At 40.2% G+C, this 10,192-nt stretch overlaps 1 protein-coding gene across 18 annotated transcripts in view; it reads left to right on the forward strand.

Annotated features, from left to right (window-relative positions):
• Window positions 1-10,192, forward strand: part of PKHD1 (PKHD1 ciliary IPT domain containing fibrocystin/polyductin) — a 439,380-nt gene that overhangs the window by 104,201 nt on the left and 324,987 nt on the right. The gene's annotated exons all lie outside the window — the stretch shown is intronic.

The following is a 10,192-nucleotide window of genomic DNA, read 5'->3' on the forward strand; positions in this document are numbered from 1 at the left end:
CCTCCACAAACATAATAGTTTGGCCATTTGCCAGCTGGGTTTTCCTGAGGGTTGCAGAAATAGAGATCTGCTTGACAGGTGATTTTCACAATATCTTTCTGAACTGTTTCATTAAGTCTTGATAATGTGAGCAATATTTTGTAGAAATTACTAATCTTTGCAGTACAGAGAGAACCTCGTAAGTTCCTTTGCTGTATTATATTAGTGAAGTAATTGGAGACTAGGTCTGTAGTTCCAGAATATTCAGCTTAATTTTCCTTTTTTAAATTTTTTTAATTTTCTGGGAAATGAGGCAATGTGTCTTGTAAGGTTAGGGATGGGATTGCTGTTGTAGGAGACACACAAGTGTTATAATTTTTAGGCACCTGCCAGTATCATATTGCCCGGTAATTCCAGCTTCTCTCTTCCTACTGTTTTGGACTCTCCATTTAAGTGCTTTAGTATACAAAACAAAACAAGACAAAACAACTTTTCATCTTACTGCAAAAAAGATACCTGCTCGGAGCAGAAAATGTAAAAAGAGATAATAAAAAGAGACCAAAAATGATTCTCTACAATTTCAGCATCCAGTTGCTTTGATCCTGGCCAAGGGAATATTGGCCAGGGATGTCATGAGCCATTAACGCTTCTCCGGCTCCTCCACCTCATAACCTTCAAGCTGGAGAGCTTAGAGACGGCCACTCCTGAGTTCAGTGTCTACAGGCACTGAGTGTAGACGTATGGTAGTTTGGTGAAGTAATTAAAAGACATGTTCTGTATGTTGGATGAATAAACTTGGAAGGGTCATAGGTTCAATGTCGGCAATGCGTGAGGGTGATATATTCATGTCTATGACTATATACCTATCCATAAATTTTATGACTTTTTTAGACAATTTTTAAGACTTCTTTGTTCCATCCTAAGAAACCATCCCTTTCAGTATCAGCATCGCAGAAAACTGACCGTATTATTTACTGTGCATCACACACTTCAATGGTACAATTGGGAAGAGCAGTGCAGTTGGCCTATATAAGGTAATATATTTATTGGGGCCCATTTTTTTCTTTAACTTTTTATTTATTTAAAAAAATTTATTTATTTAATTTATTTTTAAAAGTTTTGGCTGCGTTGGGTCTTCGTTGCTGCACGCGGGCTTTTCTCTGGTTGCGGTGAGTGGGAGCTACTCTTTGTTGTGGTGCGCAGGCTTCTCATTGCGGTGGCTTCTCTTGTTGGGAGCACGGGCTCTAGGTGCGCGGGCTTCAGTGGTTGTGGCACACCGGCTCAGTAGTTGTGGCGCACGGGCTTAGTTGCTCCGCGGCATGTGGGATCTTCCTGGACCAGGGCTTGAACCCGTGTCTCCTGCATTGGCAGGCAGATTCTTAACCACTGTGCCACCAGGGAAGCCCTCTTTAACTTTTAAAATAGACAGTTTCAAATATACTAAAGTGGAGAGAATAACATAATAAACTCCATGTACCCATCTCCCACCTTCACCAGCTATCAACTTACTTACTTTTGTTTTTTAAGTTTGAATGGAAGACTATTTTATATGGGTTAATTTTGAAAGGGGAATCTGCTAGTGGGAATTTTGAGGATGAAGGTAAGTTTTAACCTGGGAATCTCTCGTAGTTTAGTATTTCATACAGAGTACAAAATGCTGTGAAAAGGATGACTATGTTTCACATTTATTCGATTTTATAGGAACATAAGGGGGTTTAGATTAAAAATTGTATCTGTATATGAAGTTTCCCTTTGAGCATCTCTTCTTTTTCCTTTTTAAAAAAATTTCTGTCTTCCTTTCTTAATCAACTTCAACTCTTATTTAAGGTTTAAGTTCATAAAATCCAAAACTCTCCAGGTATGTTTGCATTTTATAACAGAATTCTTGGAGACTCAAATAAATGGTTATAATGGTAGAAAAATAGGTGGTGATGATGATTTTCGTGTATGGGCTGAGCCATGCTTGGTACCCACCAACTTCCATTGCCTGAGCAGCTAAATGACTATTTATTAACTTTAAGGCAATAAATAGTAGCTCATGTATATTGAGCTTTTATATGTGACGGGCACAAGGCATATGACTATTCTGTGTACGTCATTTTCACAGCACTATGAGTAGATATTATTAGCTCCATTTTATAGATCAGGAAATGGATGCTTCTGAAGGTTGAGAGACTTGTCCAAGACCCCATGGCTAAAATGTTGGAGCTGGGATTTAGAAGTGCAGTCTGCCTCATGTGAAACTTTCTTTTCACTATGATGCTGCCTGCTGAATAAGTTACCAAAATGATAGCAAATGGTATGGGGCCGGGGCGGTGAGGAGAAGACAAGATGAGAAAAGGATGGAGTAGCATGGAAAATAAATTTGAGTTGAAAGAAATCTTTTACTAAAATTTCATGTCTAGTGGAATCAGAGCAACACTCTATGAGTTTAGTTTAACTTCAAGGGCATGGCTGAATGTCCTAAGGAACAAAAGTGTTTCAGTTTTATTTTGAAAAATTTGGCCCGGAAAGCCAGAGTCTTTTCCCAGCCCATAACTGTTTCCCTGGCTCTGGAATTTGAAAAGGCTCTGAAAAAAGGGAGGGGCTTCACTCATTCCTACCTAGATTTTGTATGAAAACATGTCCAGTGGAATAAAACAAAGAAACAGGCCAAACAAGGGAAGAAAACGACTCAGAAGCAGATGTTATCAGGCTGGGGAGGTGACATCTGCAAGTGAAGATGGCTGCCCGGTAACCACAGGCCTCGCGCAGAGATAAATGGTTGACCCCGGCCCGTGTCAGCCCACGATTGATGCCACTAACAGCCCTAGTGCCTGCCCAATGAGTTTTTAAAAAAATCTTTGATAGAGTGTGTTATCTAGTTACTGGCACGAGGGCAATAGCCCTGAGGGGTGAAGGAAAAGGAAAGAATAAAAGGTCAATCCAGGAGGACAGTCTCTGTCGGAGTAAATGAGAAAAAAGGATCTGGCTCCAAAGGGGAGGAAATAAATAAATAACAATAAAAGCGGCTGTGAGATGCGTGGATGGATAAGTGAGATGGCTTGTTCCCTTTGCTTTCCTTCCTTTTCTCTCCTTTCTTTCCCTCTCTCCCTCCTTCCCTTCCTTCTTCCCTCTCTCTTTCTTTTCTTTCTTCCTCTCTCTTTTTCTTGCTCTCTTTCTCTTTATTCTCTTTCTTCCTCACTCTCTCTCTCTCCCTTCCTTCTCCCATTTTCTTTTAAATTAACACAGGCCTTGAGCTATTCTGGAGAATTTAACAGATGTAGCCATAGATCCTTCGTTTTTCTCTTGAACTTTTCTAATGGTCTGATTGGGATTGTTAAGCCTTTTAAAAAAATGTCTTGGAGAGGTGAAATTAAAGGCCTTAATTAGCTCCCCACTTTGTCTGTGAAATAATAACAATTCAAGTGTAAAAGGTACAAAACAAATAAAATGAAATTCCTCTAGATAATGGAAAATATGTCATTATAATATGGTATTATTAATTGATTTGTGGTAGATATGTGAATTCAATTCTGTAATAACTCTCTTGCCTTCCTACACACACACACACACACACACACACATACACACACACACACCTGTAGGCCTAGGTTTTATACATTTTTGGAAAGGCAGGAATATAATTGCTTTTGCTCAGTATTGCTGCATCCACAGAATTCTACTTCATGATAATAGAATTTTTAATTGGCTCTTTTAGTCTTGAAATACATTTTGCAGAGAGAAGAGAAAAGAAGGGAGAACTGAGTTTTTTGGTCTAAAAGACCATGGCTTTAATTATGAATTTTTTCTTTTTATTTGACCTGGAAAAATTTAGGTTTTTTTTTAGTTTAGTTTTAGTTTAGTTTTTTTTTTCATAGAGTGTTTGTAGAAGGTAAGATGGTTCCAGGGCAAAGGCCTGAAGGCTGGGCTGGATCTGTGGCATTAATGCTCTCCTTTGAGAAGAATCATGTTGGATATAAAAATATTGGTCCCCAAAAGCAACTCTGGAAAGAGTGGAGAAATACGCTTTAGGCAGAATCCATCCTTTTCTAAGGCCAGAGGAGTTTAATGATGTGACTTCCTGGCCTTACCGTATTGGTTCTCACTAGCCAGTACTGGGTGGGGTCATCTTTAGTTGGCACAGGTGGGAGGACTTGTTTTGCCATCCTTTCCTCAGAGTAATGGAAAGAGATGAGTCTTGATGCTGGAAGACGTAGGTTCTAGTCTCTGCCAAGACCATCTTACTAAGAGGCCCCGGGTCCATGGCTCGATTTCTCAGAGCCATCATTGTCCTCATGTACATGATGGCAGTAGTGCTTCACAGCGTCTTCCTGCAAAGATTTTGAAATTTAAATGAGTCTACAGATGTGAAAACCCTCTGAAAGTACTAAAGCGCTACTCACCTCTTACAGGTCCTGTATCAGTGTGGATTCCGTTGGTGTATGGAGGTGGTGGTTGGCTATAACGTGGCGCTTGCAGAATAGAGCAATGAATCGGTAGTTACTGTAAATTTCCACAAGATTGATTAAAGTAGGGGCAAGGCGGAGGAATAAAATTTTAGGGCTAGCTGAAAAATATGTAGTGTGTATTTTTTTGGCTTTTAACAGGTTCTAGCTTGGCACCATAAAAATGTATGTTGTATAATTTGGCTTGCTGATAGAATTAATATATTTGAAATACTAAATTTAAAATTAAAGTTTATTTGTCAAGAATTTGTCTTTTATTGACAAATAAATTACATAGAACAAAATGCACAGATCTTAAGTGTATGGTTCATTGACATATGTATATACTATGAATCCCACACTCAGAATCAAGGTATAGAACATTTTCATCATCCAAGAAAGTTGATTCTACTTTGGGTTTTTTTTTTTTTTTTTGCCATAAATGGTGATGCAACAACTGAACTTAAGAAATATATCTTCTCTTTGTTTTTGTTTAAGGAAAAGTATGAGAAAAGCAAGAAGTAAGCACCTGTTATGTGTCAGGCACTGAGTTGGTCTTCATATATATTAGTTAACCATATATTATTATATATAATTATAATGGCCCTTGAAGAATCTCCATTTTATGGTTGGGGGACTGAACTTCAAGGAAATTACATGACTGCCAAGGTAACTCAGTGAGTAAGTGGTGAAGTTGGAATTTGAATGCGTGTTGCTACCTCAAAAACCTTTTTTTCTCTTCAACTGATAAGATAAAACGATCGCTGAGATTTGGGGACCCGAGGGTCTTCTGCAGAGTCAGAAATACTGAAAGTCCACATTTTCAGGAAAAAAGGGCTAAAGAAAAAGAACTTCTCCTCCATGAGGGGAGAAAAGTGATTGGTTACAACTTTTGATTGGTGGAGCTCTTTCTGTTCCCGGGGTTATATTTTTCCCATAATTTCAGATTTCTGAAAACTTTACTATTATTGAGATAGTTTTTATATTGCCCTAGATTGTTCTTTAGGGCACAGGTGCCTGTGTCTGGAAACAGAGCAGTGAGCCCTGGCCCCATCACTTCCCAGTGTTTTGTCCTTGGGCATCCTTCTTAGCCTCTGCAAGTCTCAGTTTTCGCATCTGTAAATGGGACTGATAAGATAGATGCCTCAGATGGTGGTTGTGAGGGTCAAATAGGGTTATGACAGCGCAGGTCTTAGTGCAGTGCCTAAGATTGTCATTCCTCCAAGCCTCATTTGTTCAGCCTTGAAGTTTTAGTTGGTTTGGTTTTTATTTTGATATTTTCCAAATTCAGGTCAATTGAAAATCCTCCCCAAATGGGGGGGATCTGAGTGAGTGAGGAAGCCACTGAGTCTGGGACTGTGCGGTGCACATGCATTGCCCCATCCCTGGAGGGCTTTCTGGTCCTGTGGCTGGTGCTTTCTTGTGGTGCCCTGACATCCCCTGTACCCACCGCTGTACCTGATACCTGCTGTGATACCCGTTTTCTGTTAGATGATGTGTCCTGGGGAGCAGGCAGTTCAAGCACCCAGCACTGTGCCTAGCATTAGTAGGTGCTGCCCCACTATTTGTTGAATAAATGACACTTCCAAATTTCATCCCTGGACCAGACTCCTCATCTGTTTTTCTGGGGGAATGAGGGATAATGTAGGAGTTAATTTTCCGGGTAACCAAACCATTGCCCTTAAAATACCGAGCCTTGTTTATTTTGGATGTTATCTTCTAGAACAGAGCAAAGGCTTTCCTGCCTTTTTGATTGACTCTAGGCAGCAGAATCAAATGTTTTCTGGATGCTTCTGGATCATTAGCATAAACCTCAGTGATTTTGCTGTTTAGAAATAACACTTGCGCCGGAGGTAGTATTGAAATAGCAGGAAGGTGCGTGCTCCTCGCCAAATGGCCACGACCGTACTGACCCATCCTGCCCTTCCTTTGCTGTTCAGACTGCAGGTTTCTGTCAGGCGGGCTGCTGTCAGCAGCCTCCACTTCCTTCTAATCTGTCCTTCCGCTCTCTTCTTCACCGACTGACAAGATAACACAATTTTGGTAGATAGATGTGCAAAATCAAAGTAAAACAATTCTGAGTGCAGCTTTGAAAGATACTTCTTGAAGAAGTGCATGAGGTTCAGTGTGTGCATCTTGTGAAATTACTCCTGCCCTCCCACCCCCCACTGAGCCATATCTCATTAGTCTTCATGACTGAGATTGTGAGAGGTCTGGGATGCACCTTCCACCATAAAGACCTAATCTCATGATCCTAGAGGACCAGGTGCTCTATGTCACTTACACTTCTGCTGCTGCTTCTTTTATTTTTTTTAATACTTAAGACACAAAGTAATTATAGTTACGCAGATTCCCCCCAAACGGAATTATTCCTGTTTATCGTTAAGTTTTTACTTCACCCTCTCACGTTTATAACTGGAAATATGCGAAGATGAACAATAAATTGGTAATGCAACCCTGTGCCATTTGTTAAGTAATAACTGTCAAAAGTACATTCTAATGCATTAATAACTGATATATATTTTTAAAAAATTCTGCCTATTGTATAACTTTTAGAAATAATTTAGAAGTCACGTAACGTGTGAGAATAAGGGAACATATATCATAAAGATTCTATAATATTTGGTATTTTAAAAGAAATTACAGTCTGATAATATTTGGCTTTTCTATGAAAATAAAATCTAGTAATGACAAAGTATCTTTGGACAAAGAGCCCACCTTTCCCACTTCCTCCTCCTCCTCCAGTTGTAACCTCTGACTTACCTTCAAGATTTGGTGTCATCCTCAAGCCTTTCCCTTTTTGGTGTTGTAGGTGTGGCCCAACTTGGTTTGGTAAATGAAACCTTACACTGTATGTGATTTCTAGGTCACAGATTCTGAACTTCCTTTTCTTTGTAGCTGAGATTCTGTCTGCGTTCCTCAGAGGCATTCCAGATTGGGTTAGAAATTTTGCTTTCACTTTGCTGGGTCGGGGAGTGCCTCAAGGAAAGGATACCCCTAAATTCTCCAGCATAACAATGGCTTCAGGGAAAGGGTGGAGGTTCTGAATTTCATACTGATATTGACATCCCGGTGTGCTTGAGGTCAAGAATATGTACAGGATCACTGGACACTGGACAGTGCTCTTAGGACTTTGGTAGGAGATCCAGAAGGATGCTTCCATTTTGTTCGAATACAGCACGAAGGTGGAGACTGAATGCACAGACTCTGTGCAGGATCGGGGTGTGTGTGAGCATCCTTTTAGGTCAAGTTCATTCCCTCTTTGTCCCTATCCTCCCTTCTTCAACAAGTCAGTGCGCCCAAAGCCTTCTCTGGTGAGGAGTAAAGGGAATAGCTTCCTTCTAGGCCTTTCTCTTGGGGAAATGACTGGTTAATGATGGATTCACTTCCATTCAATGAACCAAGATTTTAGCTAAGAAGAACACAGGCCATCTTTCCAGCCTCATTGGTCTACTCACTGTGCTCTCTTTGGAAAAGGATCATTTTAATGGCATTGCCAATAACAGAAGTATTGTCATCTTGCCTTTCCAGAGGGCTGACTTCTTTTTCTTTGTGGCCTGCTCCTTTGTTATAACTCCATGTTCTCAGATCTGTCCTTATAATCCAGGTTGCTGTAGAGCAAAGAGCTTCATTAATGTTTTCCTGCTAGACGGGAAAACAGTTAGAGCTGTGACTAGGACGAGTTCAAGAGGGACCCCCAAACCCTGAAACCCAAGAGACATCACAGGGCAGGGATAGCAGGTAAAGCGGTTGCTATAAACACTTTCTCTTGAAAGCTGTGTCTTTTCAATAAACACACCGTTAGGCCCTAGCGAAATATTTCCAGTTGGCTTCGTGGGTGGTGCAGTGCTGGAAGCTGTTAGCTCATGCTCAGTTGAATTTCAAATGTCAAAGCTCATTAATAGTGATTTTAGCCAAAGACAGCTTGTAAGGAGCTGTGCACACTTAACTTCCTCAAATAAAAGGAGAAGAAAGATGACCATTGAACATTGCTTTTCCTCCCCCTGCTTTTTTCACCTCTGCTTCGAGTTTGTTTTGGGTTTTATTGACAGTAGGTTTCAAGTTTATATTTTGCATTTCCCTTAATTTGCCTTGTCCTTTGATCCCCCCCTTGGGAAATAGGCCTATTACAAAGGTGTCGTGATGTTTCTTTGAGCTTTAGGAGTGTTTTGTCTGTTTGAAGGGGGCCTGGAGGAGTCTGTGAAAGTGTTAAGGCAGACGGTTCAGCTTTTGAGTGAGAGAAACACACTGGAATATGATTATCCCAGTTCAGATGCTGTTTCCAGCCTTCCTTCCAGTATACAAATGTCAAAGGAGATTCCGTTTACACAGTAATGATGTTTCGAATTAAAATATGAATACAAGCTGCACCCCCATTATTTGTGGTCTGGCCAGTTCTCACCACTGTGGTGACCTGGAAAACTAAATGAAAAACAAAAAAAACCTTTTAACCTGGTCTGAGTTTACTTGTGTAGCTGTGATTGTGGGCTGGCCTGCTGTGTTAAAGTCTGTGAAAAACAAATTCATCATCGAGTTGCTGATTACAAATTTGACATCAACTTGGCCTCCCTTTTGATTCTGGGTTTTGTTAGCAGCAGGCTTTACTGTGTTCCCTTCCTGAATCTTGCAGAGGCTTCCTGGGCACCATGTAAGCAACGCCTGAATTTCAGCTTTGGTGCAGGAGGCCTAAGGACCCAGGGCAAATGCCTCAGAGATGGTTGGGTGTGGATATCTCGAAGGTTCTCTTATTGGACTCAGTGACCACAATTGTCTTGAGGAATTTGAGCTTGGGTTGCACTGAGGTTTTTGTGTGACTCCAATTAGAGCAGACGTGGAGTGTAGGTGGATGGGTATGTAGGGGGAGTGTGTGTCCGGGGATGGTGTTGAATCAGGGGTTTCTTCTGAAGATTTGTGGCAGTTGCCTCTTGGGGGCAAGCATGGGTCCCAATCAGAGGTTTATGAGCCCTGTGGCCTTCTCCCATTTTCCAAAAAGTAAGGGAATTTTTTCCCCATAAGTTTATTTAGGTTTTTAAAGCAGCTGACTGATTTGGACAAATGTTGCTATGCTGAACAAAGGTCATTAATAGTGAACAGTCCACCCTCTTGAAATGAAAAAACCTAGTTACAGTCTCTAAATGGATGTGTGTCCAGTTATTGTTTATAGGTTTTGATAATATTTGACTCCCAGGTAAAGGCTTTAATAACATGAGATCATGTTGAGTAGGTTTTCTTGTTCAGAGTATTAAAAGTTTGCATGATTTCTTTTAAAATGCTAAGTAATTATATTTTCTGCAAGCAGGATCATAATCTGAGAAGTATTTCTAAGTATACTCTTTTAGCTTTTATCTTTTCTATCTTCTCTTGTAAACATCCAGATTTTGCCTTTGTGAGAAAAGAAACAAGGATGTGTGATATTATAAGGATTGGCTTTTATGTTCGTTTCTTCTAGACAGTGAGCTTCCTGAGAGCAGGGAATTATGTTATGTATCATTTCATCCTCGGGACCTACCACAGTACCTGGCTCAACAGATGTTTATTGGTTGAATATAGTAAAACTTCATTAATTGATACACTAGCAAGATTATAGGTGGAATATTTAACTTAAGAGAAAAATCAATTTTATGGACTCCAGCACATTCATTATTTGCATGCAAATGGGGGCTGCAAATTACAAATAAGTGCTATCAATTTATCGAAGCAGGTCTGGGGGCACTCTTCTGGCAGACACAGCACCAGTAGTTTGGATTACGCCTTGATGAATATATTCTGCAATCTTTTAAAAAACA

This window comes from Balaenoptera physalus (assembly GCF_965194825.1).
Source record: "Balaenoptera physalus genome assembly, chromosome: 11".
Lineage (NCBI taxonomy): Eukaryota > Metazoa > Chordata > Mammalia > Artiodactyla > Balaenopteridae > Balaenoptera > Balaenoptera physalus.